Source organism: Herpailurus yagouaroundi, unplaced genomic scaffold (genome assembly GCF_014898765.1).
Source record: "Herpailurus yagouaroundi ecotype Mexico unplaced genomic scaffold, PumYag 28, whole genome shotgun sequence".
NCBI classification, from domain to species: domain Eukaryota; kingdom Metazoa; phylum Chordata; class Mammalia; order Carnivora; family Felidae; genus Herpailurus; species Herpailurus yagouaroundi.
This window is the reverse complement of record NW_024412376.1, coordinates 128,326,461-128,341,313: the sequence shown is the minus strand read 5'-3', so window position 1 is coordinate 128,341,313 and position 14,853 is coordinate 128,326,461. Positions and strand designations below refer to the sequence as shown.

At 40.6% G+C, this 14,853-nt stretch overlaps 1 protein-coding gene and 1 pseudogene across 1 annotated transcript in view; both read right to left on the bottom strand.

Annotated features, from left to right (window-relative positions):
* The window catches only part of CORIN (corin, serine peptidase), a 262,182-nt gene that overhangs the window by 105,068 nt on the left and 142,261 nt on the right, over nt 1-14,853 (bottom strand).
* LOC121036200 (NIF3-like protein 1) lies at nt 2,380-4,165 on the bottom strand (annotated as a pseudogene).

Genomic DNA, 14,853 nt, shown 5'->3' with positions numbered 1-14,853 from the left:
GTGAGTTCGAGCCCCGCGTCAGGCTCTGGGCTGATGGCTCGGAGCCTGGAGCCTGTTTCCGATTCTGTGTCTCCCTCTCTCTCTGCCCCTCCCCCGTTCATGCTCTGTCTCTCTCTGTCCCAAAAATAAATAAACGTTGAAAAAAAAATTTTTTTAAATAAAATAAAATAAAAATAAAATAAAAAACAAAAAGTTACAGTAGTAACATCATTCTTTAAAGAAAAAAACTATTTGGCAATAAGTTTGACAAATCATAAAGAAATTATATGATCAATTAACCCCTTCTGGAACTCTATCCAAAGGAATCCACAACCTTCAACTTGATTAACTGTTAAAGTTAAAATCATGCTATACCTTAAGTGTGCCATAAATTTAAAATGGCTTGATGATGACTGGCCTCAGGCTATTTCTTAAGCATCATCTCTGACCATACCTTCCCTGCCTCCTGCTTTCTGCCCTGACAATAATGAATTGGTTACTTGGGTTTTTTCAATGCATTGTGCTGTTTCTTTACACTTACTGTGTTTGTTCAAGCTGTACCTTTTGACTGAATTCTACCCACTTCCCCCAGAAAACCTTCCTTGTAGGCCCTCTGCATATTTTTGGCACAATCACAATAACTCTTAAGTATTATCCAATTAAGTTGAAGTATTAAACTCTTAAGTATTATCCAATTTCTGTCCCTATTCTCCCCACATAAAACAAACAATAACTGAAGCAAATACCACTGAGATAGTATCTCAAAGCTGTCTGCTGTCTCATTCTCTCACTTGGACATTGTTGATGGTCTCTCATCAAAGCTCTCTACTTGGCTTCTGACACTGCTGATCTCCCACCTCCTCTCTTGGCTCCTCCTCCAATTCTCTAACTGGGTGCATTTCTTAAGGCTCAGTCCAATTGGTTATTTCTGTAGTGAATTAATATTACAGGTGAATCACCAAGAATAATTTGTAAGCTAGGATCCCAAATCCCCCAGGAGGTAAGATTGGTAGGAAAGGGGTCCTACAAAAGAAATGTAAAATTCGTCTAATCTTTATTTATTTTTGAGAGAGAAAGAGCGTGAACAGGGGAGGAACAGAGAGAGAAGGAGACACAGAATCCAAAGCAGGCTCCAGGCTCTGAGCTGTCAGCACAGAGCCTGACATGGGGCTCAAACCCACGAGCTGAGAGATCATGACCTGAGCCGAAGTTGAACGCTTAACCGACCGAGCCACCCAGGAGCCCCATGTTAGACAGTATTTTTACAAGATTTTCTTTTCTCATTATCAAAGTAACATGCTCAGCATAAATTAGAAATATACATGTATAGGAGCATTCAAAAGAAAAACCTTCCATCATACCACCCAGAGAAAATCCCAGTTAAAATGGATTACTTTTGGGGCACCTGGGTGGCGCAGTTTCGGTTAAGCGTCCGACTTCAGCCAGGTCACGATCTCGTGGTCCGTGAGTTCGAGCCCCGTGTCAGGCTCTGGGCTGATGGCTCGGAGCCTGGAGCCTGTTTCTGATTCTGTGTCTCCCTCTCTCTCTGCCCCTCTCCCGTTCATGCTCTGTCTCTCTCTGTCCCAAAAATAAATAAACGTTGAAAAAAAAAATTAAAAAATAAATAAATAAATAAAATGGATTACTTTTCCTTCAGGATTTCTTACATACCTCCTATGTCAGTTTTATCATCCATGCTGATTAAGAAGTAGTTAAGAACACAGACTCTGGAGCCAGACTGCCTGAGTTTGTGTCCTAACTCCATCACTTCCTAACTATGTGGCCTTGGGCAAACTCTTTAACCTCTGTTTCAGTTTCTTCATCTGTAAAATGGGGATAATAATAACTATATTCTTGTTTATAAAGAATTGAAAATATTTATAACATACTTAAGAGAGTGCCTGGCACAAAATCAATATTATATAATTACTGGTATTATTTTGAAAGCTAACCATTTTTATATATTACTAATAAAATTACAGGTAAGTTACCTAAAAGCAATAAAATAATAGTTATGAATAATGCTCATGTATATTAAGAAAAAAAAACTCCCTCTGATTTTGAAATTTAGGTGAGAGATTAGTAATCTAGAAACAGGAACATACAGACAGACCTTCTCACCCTCTAGAGGCTACTACCTAGAAATCAGTGTTCCAATCTGAAGTTTTTTAAAAGTATGTTTTCACTTTTATTTTTTTAATATTTATTTTTGAGAAAGAGAGAGCACTAGTGGGGGAGACACAGAGAGAGGGGGAGAGAGAACCCCAAGCAGGCTCTGTGCTGTCAGCCCAGAGCCCCATAAAGGGCTCGATCCCACAAACCAGGAGATCATGACATGAGTTGGTGGAGTCAGACACTCAACCAACTAAGCCACCCAGGGGCTCCTAAAAGTATGTTTTTAAACTGGTTAAGGGCAGAAAGATCTAGAAAGACACATTCCACCTTTAATTAAACTAAGGAGACAATTACTTGAGCTACTTACCAAGAGTGTTAAGTAAACAGATATTAGTTGATCTTTCCTGGAGTTTATAATGAATATATACTTTACATTGTATATTCTTAGTTCATCTTTTATGATGAATATTTGTTCTTTAATGGTAGTTACGTCATGGTTTTCACCATATGAGCTACAGGACATTTGGTGAAGCAGATTTAGAAACCAGAAATAAGTACATTCTAAGACATTCTTCCAGAAGGATACCAACTCCGTTGATTCTCGTTATGCATTCACATTGGGAACCAGTTTGTCGATTTTGTCATCCTGTTGTTCCTGTATGCTGTGCACCACATGAAGCGGGTCCCTGTCTGTTTCTGACAGGATAATATTAATCTTATTTTCCTAAGGGAGCACCCAGCGTATCTTGAAGATCAGAAAGAAAGCTTCACTCGATGTTGCTGTGTTGACACAAGAAGACATTTATTCCTTGGGGTGCAGCATACAGAGCATCACGACGGGACATCTCACTTGTGAGGGAAAGGTCGGCCACTGCCAACCTGCAGCACAGTGCTCCTAGAACCAGTGCACAGGGTCACAGCCTTGACTGGAGACACCAAGGTCCTTCTTACCTCAAGAGCAAGACCATGAGATAGTTTAAAGTGACTTTTGATTCACACAATCATGGCTGCCAAGGCAACAGACACATCCACCGTGCACAACTGTCCCATTCCAGCATGTGGGAGCCGAGGCTTCCCCAGTGACAAAATTTCAGTCTTCTGATAAAATGTCTGCTCTTAGAAAGAACAGCCACCACCTGCATCAAATCCTCCTGACTACAATTCAGACTAACCCACGTTTGTTCTTCATCACCAGTCCTAGTAGAAGAAGTGACAGAAACACGCACAATTCCTTTCACTGCAGAAATGACTTTGGCCGGTCCGTGGGTGCAGTTAACACTGAATTCTACCCTGTACATTCCCCTCGTGGGGTAGTTGGGAGCTTTGGAAGGATGTATGGGCCTGGAGGTGCAAACTCCAAGCCCTTAAGCCAACTGGCTGCTGACTTCTTGAGGCACGGCATCCTGGGCTGTGTGAGAAGAATAAATATGGACGGTTTCCCAGAGCCAGGAGCACCAGGCACTCCTTCCAGGTTTTCCAGGTTATGTGCTTCAAGGGTCAGAAAATAGGCAGATGGTAGGAGAGAGTGAGACCTGCCTTCTTCTGCAGCGCCTCCTGCATCACTTCCGCAGTCAAGTTATTGGTAAGGAAGAGTGTGTTCACAGTGTGTTGTGGGATTCGTTCCACCATAATCCAACATTGTCCCAACTTTCAGCAAGTGAGAGGGATGCAAAGTTATTCAAGGAGGAAAGCAGAGCCTTCAAATCCATGAAGGAATGGGGATTTGCAGATCAGGGAACGGACAAGCCGGACTATTGTGGGAATGAGGTGTACACGAGATGATAACATACAGAGATCAGGGAACACGGAGTCCCTCTCATTTCAGCCCCACGTCAGACCTTTTCCAGGACAATGAAGAGACCAGGCATGGCCAGAAGCTCCTGAGTCAGGACCCCTGCCCTACTCATGCCCTATGCTTTTGTGGGACAAACCAGTTTTCTGCCCCATCTCCTCGTCTGCCTCCTTTCGCAGCAGCACCTCCCACAGCCACCACGACGTGAGTCCTAGTCCATTTACATTTAAAGTAATTATTAGGTAGGTACTTACTGCCATTCGGTTCATTGCTTCTTGGCTGCTTTCTAGTTCTTTGTTCCTTCTTCTCTTGCTCTCTTCCCTTATGGTTTGATGAGTTTGTTTTTTTTGGTTTTTTTTTTAGATAAGGATTTTTTTTGGAAATAAGGTCTTTTATTTGTTTTTTTTAAAATCTTTTATTCAATTTATTTAAACGAATACAGACAAAAACCAATATTTACCCATTTCTTCCATCTCCCCCTAGACTCTACCTCTTGCAAACACCAATCTGTTCTCTGTGTCCATGAGTTTGGTGTTTTGTTTTGCTTTTGTTTGTTTTTAAGATTCCACCTATAAGAGGGATCATGTGGTATTTGTCTTTCTTTGACTTTTCCCTTGGCATAATGCCTTTGAGGTCCATATATGTTGTCACAAATGGTAAAAATTCCTTTTTTTATGGTTCTTTTTTAATTGTTCAGTAATATTCCATTGCGTGTATACACATACACACACACACACACACACACACACATGTATATACCATTCATCCATTGATGGACACTTTGGTTGTTTCCATATCTTGACTATTATAAACAATGCTGCAATGAATGTGGGAATGCATATATAATTTTGAATTAGTGTTTCCCTTTTTTTCAGATAAATTCCCAGAACTGGAATTACTAGACCACATGGTAGTTCTACTTTTAATTTTTTGAGGAAAGTCCATTCTGTTTTCCATAGTGGTTGAGGTACCAATTCCACTTCTACCCACAGGGTACAAGGTTCTCTTTTTACCACACCCTCACCAACAGTTGTTGTCTTTCTTTTTTATTTCTTGTCTTTTTGATAATAGCCATTCTAACAGAGGTGGGGTGGTATCTCATTGTGCTTTTGATTTGCATTTCCCTGATTGTCAGTGATGTTGAGCATCGTTTCAGTTACCTTTTGGCCATCTGCATGTCTTTGGAAAAATGTCTATTCAGATCTCCTATCCATTTTAATTAATTATTTAATTATTATTTTAATTCCAGTGTAGTTTACATGCGGTTAATTATTTTATGTGTATTAATTATTTATATTAATTAATTATATTACTTTCAGTTATAATATAATGATTCAACAATTCTGTACATTACTCAGTGCTCATCATGATAAGTGTACTCTTAATCCCCATTGCCTATTTCACCCATCCTCCCACCGGCCTCCTCTCTGGCAACCACCAACTTAGTCCCCATATTTCAGAGTCTGGTTTTTTGTTTCTTCTTTTCTTTGTTCATTTGTTTTGTTTCTTAATTTCCACATATAAATGAACGCATATGGTATCTGTCTTTGTCTGACTTATTTCACTTAGCATTATACTCTGTAGATCCATCCATGTTGTTGCAAACGGCAAGATTTCATTCTTTATTATGGCTGAGTAATATTCAATTGTGTATGTATATACTTCATCTTTTGTATCCATTCATCTGCTGATGGACACTTCGGTTGCTTCCATATCTTGGTTTTTACAACTAATGCTGCAGTAAACATAAGGGTGCATATATCTAGCCTGCCAAGAACTGTCTCTCCAATAGTTACAATCCTGTGGTGCCCAGAAATACTCCCCCCCCCCCCCCCCCGCCACCAGAGCCAGGTGATTAAGGAACATCCCCTATGCAGACTATGTGCTGGCTTTAGCAACGCAGTGGGAAAGTGCAGGACGGGATCGTGCCCACTTCCTTTCACGGGACTAAGAGCTTTGGGCTGGGGCATACCACTGGCTTTCATGATGTCTGACTTTTTTAATCAGAAAAAAAAAAAGCTAAGTTTTTCACAAGTTTTCAATTCAGAGTAACAGTAAATAAACGCAACCCTTGAAAACTTCTGTCTCTCTTTGTCTCTGTCCCTCCACAAAAGATAGTGTGATCATTCGTGTGGTCAGTTGCCTGCTTGCTGTCACTGCTCCCAGAACGGTATATTCCTTGATGAGATGAGCTTTGTTGACTAACTAAAGAGAACTAGGAAATAACAGAATATTTTAACTCAGAATTAGAAATACAGAAGAGTATCTCTTAAGAGAGTGGCTGGCACTCAGAAGGTTCTTAGTTAATATATGATGAGAAAAAGTCACTTCAATCTCAATGAAGCACAGTATATTACCAAAAAAAGCAAAGAAAAAAATGCAATTACTTAATTATTTTCCAATGGTATCAAGGAAATCAGAATTTTGATTTGCTGAACATTAATTACCAGTTGATTGATTTAAGTTTCTTATGATGTTACTTCACGTGTAATCGTCAAAAGATCAGCAACAAATGTCTGGTTTTCCTTTACATGCTACCATTTCAGTATCAATACAAATTACATCTATGGACCTCAACTACTAAAATATGAAACATGTTTATATTTTGAATAGTCTTAGAGGACTCAGCACGGGACTGCGTTCCTATACCTACAAACACAGACTTCTAAAAGGTACACAGGAAACCAGATATAAAAGGAGAACCCAAAACACTAAGATTTTACTGGCCGGTCTATACAATTATCCTCTCTCTAGGGTTAAGAGAACATTTTCAAGGCATAAGTGTTTATCCTATTGTTGGGATTGTTTCTGTGTTATATTAGAGACTGCAGAAATTCCATCTGTCTGCATTTCAGCAGCTGCAATGTTTCAGAAGAATTATTGCATTCCCCACCTTAGGGCTCCGATGATTCCTCCAGAAATGTAGCTGAAAGTTCACCCTTAAATAGCTCCTAACATCTAGATTTCATCGTTAAGACCCTAAATATTTTACTCCAGTAAAGCCATCTCTTGTGTATGGTTATATCAAATCTGGATCAAATTTAAAACATAGCATTGCTTGCATTGTTTTGATTATTGATATCCCCCTGTCTTGACTGATTCAGCAGACACTGACTTCTTTTGTGTGGTTCCACAGTGGGAGGTGTGATTGCCCTTGGTTTTACATTGTAAGTTGTTTGTTTATTCTTATTCTTTCTTTAGAAGTTCATAGTTTCATTAATCAATACTATTTTTGTAAACTCAGAATAACTTTTGTTTATTTTCTGTTTGATTTCTCCTTAACTTGTATTCAGCACTTCCACTTCTGGTGTGTAAAACTCTTCAACTAGCAAAGTACTTCAAACACATCTTCTTTGGAATTTCCAAGCAGCCGCATAAAGTAGACAGGCAGGCATTCTATTCACCTTCCTTAGGGGAAACGGTGATTTACAAATACAGAAATTGGAGTGTCATGTGGTTAAGACAACAATTGCCCAAAGTCATATAGCCAGGTAGACACAGAAGCATGAGGTCTGAGCTTCAGGCTCAGTCCTCCATACCACACACGCGCCTGGTTTCTTGTCCAGAGCAGTTGTGTGGTCACCTTATTTGTGGTCAGTTCAAAGACATCAGTTCCAAGTAAAAGTTCAAGTTTGTCTTTATTTTTCTATCTAAACAAAAGATAAATGTCTGCCCTTCAGGTGATTGGGACCAGGTGAGATGACATTCCATCTCAGCTCTGGGTTTTTTAGAGAACACCCTGAGAGAGCTCGTAACAAATCTGTGTCGAAATTTTTCAACCATAAATTTCACTTTCTTATACCAATTATCTTCATTCAAATAACCTTTTGACTTAGCCCTTAAGGTGAAAAAGAAAGATCCCATGAGGAGAAGTCATGCTATACAATCTTGACATGCTATACAATCATCTGTGATTCTAAGAGGTGCATGTTGGACTTTAAATCAATGGCAAATTGATCAACAGAAGATTCGTTTGTTAATCAGTTACTGGATATTTACTATGTGCTAGGCATTATTCTAGCATCTAGGGACACAGCAGTGAAGAAAACAAAAATAATCCCCTACCTTTGGTAGCATATATTCTACTGATGGTCACCCGATAAAGATAATTTTACCAAGTGAAGGTACTTCACCACCAAAGTTGATTTCCATTTAGACACGTGGCAACTGATTAATATTAATGCAACAGTAGCAGCATACAAAGGAATATTGCCTAAGACACTTGTTTACATGCCCAGATGATGGGGATAATTATGAACCACCTGATTTCAGTATTCTCTGGATTCTGAAGAGTATATACCCATGAAGATGATCAGCTCTTCAGTATTTTGGTCTCTGATAACAGCCTGCTGAAATAACATCCATATCCTGAAATGACCTTTAGATTTTCTAGAGCCGCTTCCAGGTCTCTCAGTTTGCTCTGCTAGTGTATTATGGGAGGCATTTATATTGGCAAATGCTCTCAATACTTTGATTGTTAATTTTTGGAGTCCTTTTCGGAAACTACCTACCAATCACTGACTGTATAATGTCCTCATTCACTCAGTCTTTGAGCCTTTGTATAAAGTCTGAAGCTCAGGTTCAACTCAAGGTCTGAAAAGAAAGCTGACCTGGCAGAGACTCTTATCACCTGAGCCTGTACTGAGAGCCTGTTAGCCCTTCATACTACATGCTTCTTGAAATTTAAGTTACTGTCAACCTCTATCGCTCTTACCTTTTACGAGAGTATTTGACTAGACGAAAAAGAACATGTCTAATCTTTTAGCAGCTGATACAAGAATTCCTCTTGTGGAGAGCACTGTATCTTTGGGTAGATAAAAGGACTGAGGTGAAAGATAAAAGATGAGAAAGGAGAAAGAAAATCTAACGATATGCTCAAGTGAGTCAACTCGTTCTTACCCAGCTTTCCACGCCATACTCACTAGCACACCCTTCTTTTTGTTGAACATTAACATGGGTAGGTATGCATGGGTATCAGAGAGCTCTGTGTATGAACGAGTAAAGCATCCCCATGGGGAAAGAGAGGAGCAAGTGCTATGCCTCACTAAAAGTTGACATTTAAGTAACAATTTCAAAGAGGTGAAGGAATTAACCAACTTTCAAGGGCAGATTTCAGCAGAAGGAGGTCTCAGTGCAAAGACTCTCAGGCAGGAGCATGTCTGGCGGGGGTGTGGGGTATGGGGAAAGCAAAGAAACCCGTGTGGCCACAGTAGAGCAAGTGGTGGAGAATGTAGCAAGACAGGAAGGAGAGTAGAGGGGAGGGGTCAACCACCTAGGGCTTTGCAAAGACTTAAAAGTAAAGTCATTACAAGGTTTCAGTAAAATGTGGTATGATCTGACCTATGTTTACAAGGATCTCTGCCTGTGGTGTTGGAAATACTCTAGAGGGGCAAAGAAACCAGTGGGAACTAGTGTTAGGACCCTATCAGAGCTGTCCAGAAAGAGTGATGGCGGCCTCGTGGGGGCAGCAGTGAGGGTGCCGAGACCTGACTGGATGCTGGGTGTGTTTTCAAAGTAGAGCCAGGAGAGTTTTCTGGCCCACACAATGAGAATTGTGAGGGAAAGACAAGAGCCAATGAGGACTTCAAGTTTCCCGCCAGCCAGAAGACTGGAATTGCCATCTCCTGAGGTGGAGAAGCCTACTGGAGGAGCAAGACTGTGGGAAAAAAGATCAAGAGTTGCATTTTGGACTTGTTGCATCTGACATATACAGTGGGCACCCAAGTAGAGACATTAAGTAGACAACTGGATATGTAAGTTCAACCTCTGGGAAAGAGGATAGGAGTAAAATCCAAATAGAAACAATATTAATATTAATGTGTGAGTTGTCAGCATACCGATTTGACACAATGTGCCCAGATGAGATTTTGGCAATGTGAGGTCAGTGGGGACTCTAATAAGAGCAGTTTCAATGGAGTTCGAAGGACAAAAGTCTATGTTTAAGAGAGAATAAAAGGAGAGGAAGTAGCTCAGAAAGGCAGGACAACTTTGCTGCTGCAGAAGCGGATAAATGGGTGGTAGATATCAAAGGAAGTGGGGTGTGTTTTTAAGGCATTTTTAAGTGATTTTGTATGAGTATGTTCTTTGTGGGGAGCAGAGTGGTACTCAGTTTTGCCCACCGGTTGGCATGAATCAAATAAACAATGATCACTCTTGAAGATAGAGGGGGCTGGGGATGAAGAGTCACCAACATCAGGGGTATATTTACCATCCAAACATGAAGCCAGTCTTACTCTGTCTCTCTCTCTAATCCTATCACTAAAATGCAGCTTCCTCAGGAAAAGTATCTGTCTTCCAAGGTGAGGAATGGTCTCATCCTCTTCTTTACCTCCTGGCACATCTACTAGGCCTCTATTAAACATGGTGCACCATGCTAATCATTTCTAGCAGTACTGATGCTCAAAACGATCAGAACTACAGCCTGCTTTAAAAAAGACTGCTTTATGATTCCCATAATTTATATTAGCAGAAGGTATTTGTTTGTTTATTGTCTCCCTCTCTCTCCCTTCTAGAATGTAAGCTCCGTGAGAGAAAGCACTGTATCAGTTTCTCTCACTCCTGAGTCTAGGATGGAATTAAATAGTTGTTAAATAATTAAGTAAAGACAGAGCGTAAGGTGCCTAGCAGAACTAAATGATCATTCCTTTGGGGGGAGATGTTCAAAGGCAATACATATGTTACAACTTTCTTCTTTTAATTGGCAGGGAAATAAGGTGCTGATGAAATGTTAAAAATCCCTCTGTGTTAGTGTGGGATACTCACTCAAACCTGCTGGCAAGCCGGCCTTCTGAGGAGCATTTGCTTGTGTGGTAGGACAATGGGTATAAAGGACACTTCTACCTAAAATAATCTTCCCCACTGGCCTGTGGAGACGTGTCTACCACTCCCCCCAAACCTACACCCACACTACTCATTCCTTAGGTTAAAATGAATGGTGGTTTTCCGATGAACTCTAGGAGACCAAGGGAAGGGGCTCTGGGGCCACATCGTGGGTTGGAGGGGTGTCTCCAGTCCCCTCTCCACTTTAGCCAGGGAGTGTCACAAATTTCGCTTTACAACTTGTCCGCTTTACAAATTTCGGGCCATGGAAAATTTCCTTTGAAGATGGGGTTTTGCTGCCCAAACAAGTTTGATGACCCTTCACCCTGAAGATTTTAAGTGTTTACTTAAAGTCTCAGAGAGATTACACTTTAATTACACTTTTTTGGGGGGCTATGAATACTTAGTTCTGAATTTAATTACAAGCTGTTGTGCTTCTCCTTATATCTAGACTTGGAAGAATGAGCTATTGGACGAGTAGCTTTCGAGGTGGGAGTAGGAGAGTTCAGGGAAGTTTCATGACTTGAGAAGTGACGATGAGAAGTAGACACGGAAGGAAGCGCAATGAGCTCAGAAGTGGGTGTGGACCTAACTCCAACACACTACAGTATGAGAAATGCCACATCGCTTTATTTTTCTAAATGAAATGAACACATTCTTCCCCACTCAAAACGGTGATAAGAAATCTTATTCGGACATGTGTTTCAGGGATTTCAGCCTTCCTAGGGCTCTGTGAGGATCCAAGGGGCTTACATGGTACCTGGAAGAACCGAGGAAGGGACTCTGGTTTTCAGTTCCTCAGAGAATTGCTGAGGGACTTGTGGTTCTACGCCCTTAGGGTTTGTACTGAATAGACCACTCCACTATGTCTGACCCATCCCAAGGTGCAGTGTCATGGTCCCCAGAGTCAAGCTTTCTAGGCTGCCCCACACAGCCACTCTGTGGGATCCTGAGGATGTCTGAGATCCTGCCTCTTTCCCTGCTACGTGAGGGACATGGCAAAACTCAGCCCCCTTCTGAGCCTTGGGTAATGTCTCCTACATCCCCTGCTCCACTTTTACACCTCCAAACATTCCCCCCGCCCTGTGCCACCCCACTCTGGGTGATGCCACACGATCTCTGCTCAGTCCTTCCCTCCCCAGAGCTGGTCTCTCTCTTCTGAAAATGCAGAGATGGTAACACGGATCCTGTTTGTTTTCTTTTTTTTTTTTTTTTAATTTTTTTAATGTTTATTTTTGAGAGAGAGAGAGACAGAGCATGAGTTGGGGAGGGGCAGAGAGAGAGGAGGACACAGAATCTGAAACAGGCTCCAGGCTCTTGAGCACAGAGCCCGACGCGGGGCTCGAACCCATGGACCATGGGATCATGACCTGAGCCAGAGCCAGACGCTCAACTGACTGAGCCACCCAGGCGCCCCCTGTTTGTTTTCTTAGTAGATTGCTCTATTACACAGATATTTTGTTCATGACCAAGGGAGCAAAGGACTCTGTTACCACCTTTTAACATACAGATCTTTGTTCCAAAGCAGAATATGGTAAGTGGTCAGTAAATGCCATTGAATAAATGCACTTGGGGACTTCTTAACTTAGATAGTCTAACAGCAGAAGTACCCTGGTGACTTTCTCTTATTTTCTGTGGTGCTCCTACACCTGCTGCCGAGACCAGGTCCAACGAGTTCCCTTACACAGTGCAACTCGTTAGTTGCAAGTCCCTCAGTGACTGGTATATAACATGTTTCAATTAGTGAGAAACTATCATTGTCAAATACATGGCCAAAGAAAATCCAAAACAACTCCCAATTAAATGTCCTCAAGATTAAGTTACTTCTTGACTCATTTTTTTCTCTCTCTCTCTCTCTCTGAAATAAAGCTATGCTTTGATTTGATGGAAACTTTGCCATCTGGCCTTCAGCTTAAAATCCTGAAAATAAGAACTAAGTATATGTATCGCCTGACAGCATGATGGAGGGAGGATCTATCATTCTATAGAAAAATCAGTCATTGTGAAATTATCTAAAAATCATAAGCAGGAAACAAAAATAGTTCTGTGACTGGTGGCACTCTGATAGAAGAGAGAATATAGAGTTTGGAGAGCAGTTCCATGTCAGCATTCAATGTCTCAAGTAAAATCGCAGTATAAAATAGAGCTAGACAAAATCCTGCTCAGATTTTAAATCTAATTAGACAGAGGAGAAAGTAGAGACAGAGCAGGAGAAAACGGAGGATGTCAGCTTTACGATCAGAGACTGACAGAAATAGACTGCCAAGCAGAAGTCTAAACAAAACTTAAAAAAAAAAATGTATTCATTCAACATTGCAGAAGGAAGGAAGGGCGGGAGGAAAGAAGGGAAAACTTCCAAACAGGAATTGTCCAGTTAAAAGGATGTACTGATCAGGGGTGCCTGGGTGGCGCAGTCGGTTAAGCCTCCGACTTCAGCCAGGTCACGATCTCGCACTCCGTGAGTTCGAGCCCCGCGTCAGGCTCTGGGCTGATGGCTCAGAGCCTGGAGCCTGTTTCCGATTCTGTGTCTCCCTCTCTCTCTGCCCCTCCCCCATTCATGCTCTGTCTCTCTCTGTCCCAAAAATAAATAAACGTTGAAAAAAAAAATTTTTAAAAGGATGTACTGATCTACTACCCCAAGCTTTAGTGTCTAAAAGTCCCAAATAGAACCCTAAAACAATGTTATCAAAAACCACTGGAAAATAAGATGCCTACAATGATTGTGTTATTTATCATTCCCTGCATGTAAGTGCAGTAACGTAACGTCAGCTTTCTAGAGAACGCGGACAATTTAGAAACTATATGCCTAAACCAGTCTACCCTCTTGACAAGGCAGGTAGAGATTCCTACTCAAACATTTAGGTTTTACGGAGGGGGGAGGGGTGCTACTTTCTGAGTTTGCTTTAAGAAATAAACAGTTTATTTTCCAAACAAGAATGATCATTTCATGGTGCTTTAGAACATTTTTGAGATTTTCTCCAAACGTAAGTCTGTCTCATAGGACATTTTGCAATTATTGATTATGAATCATGAAATGAAAATGATGGAACAATATATACATTACATTGACAAATTTCAAACAAATGTAGGGTGTTTTTTAGAAAAGAATTAGATGTCTGCATATAAATCTAGGAGAAGTAAAAGAGATACATATTATTTGGAAAGAAAGTAACAGTCTCTTGCATTCACAGGGTAGTATCTGAAAAATTATACATACTAGCATTTTTCCTGACCTTTATTACATGTGAAAGTCGGTCACAACACCTATGGAAAGACTTAAGAGAAAGATAAACAGGCAAAAAATAATAATAAGCTTGAAGAGCTATTCCATGTTATTTTTCTTACTTGTTAAGCTATACAAATTGGACTGGTTTCATTTTATAAGTTAATAGTTCATGGGTTTAATTTTCAACTCACCCAGACTTATTTTTAATACTGGTTTCTTTTACTTCAGCTCATTTTATGTGTTTTATATAATGACAATCTAAAAGCTGGAATAAATTGCTTATGATGCAATACTATTGTGGCCTGGGACCCAGACATAGAATAGACATATATATTTAGAATTTACTCTAAGAACTTAGAGGAAACGTCTTTCAAGAAGAGATAACAGTTCTGTCTTATTGTCTAAAAATTCACCTGAAATGAAGATGGCTTTGTATCATTTTCCCACCTACTCCCTATTGTTAATTATTATAATTTACAGTACCCCAAAGTACTCTCATCTTTAAAAAGTCCCTAATCTTCAGGATACTGTAGGATCTCACTTATCTTCCACATCAGATAGCCAGTACTGGGTGCTGAGATACTCAAGCCCTCAATTAGAGCTCTGCCCCAGACCTTCTCCAATCTCCTTCCTCTTAACAGATGGCAACAAACCCCACTCACTTGCCCTCGCACAGTAGCCCGTGGAGACGGCACACATTCCATTGCTTGGGTCAGGGCAGGGGTGGGAAAGCCTAGACACTTCCAGTTACCCGACCCTTCAAGCTTAAACCACCCCACAATGATCAGGAAACTTCAATCCTAAATGGTATCGTGATTAGAAGAAAATAAATTAATGGTTAGTTTAAAACACTCACTCTAATAACCATACTGATAGTGACTGGATCTAGAGGCCAGAAAAGTAACTATTCACGATAATGAAC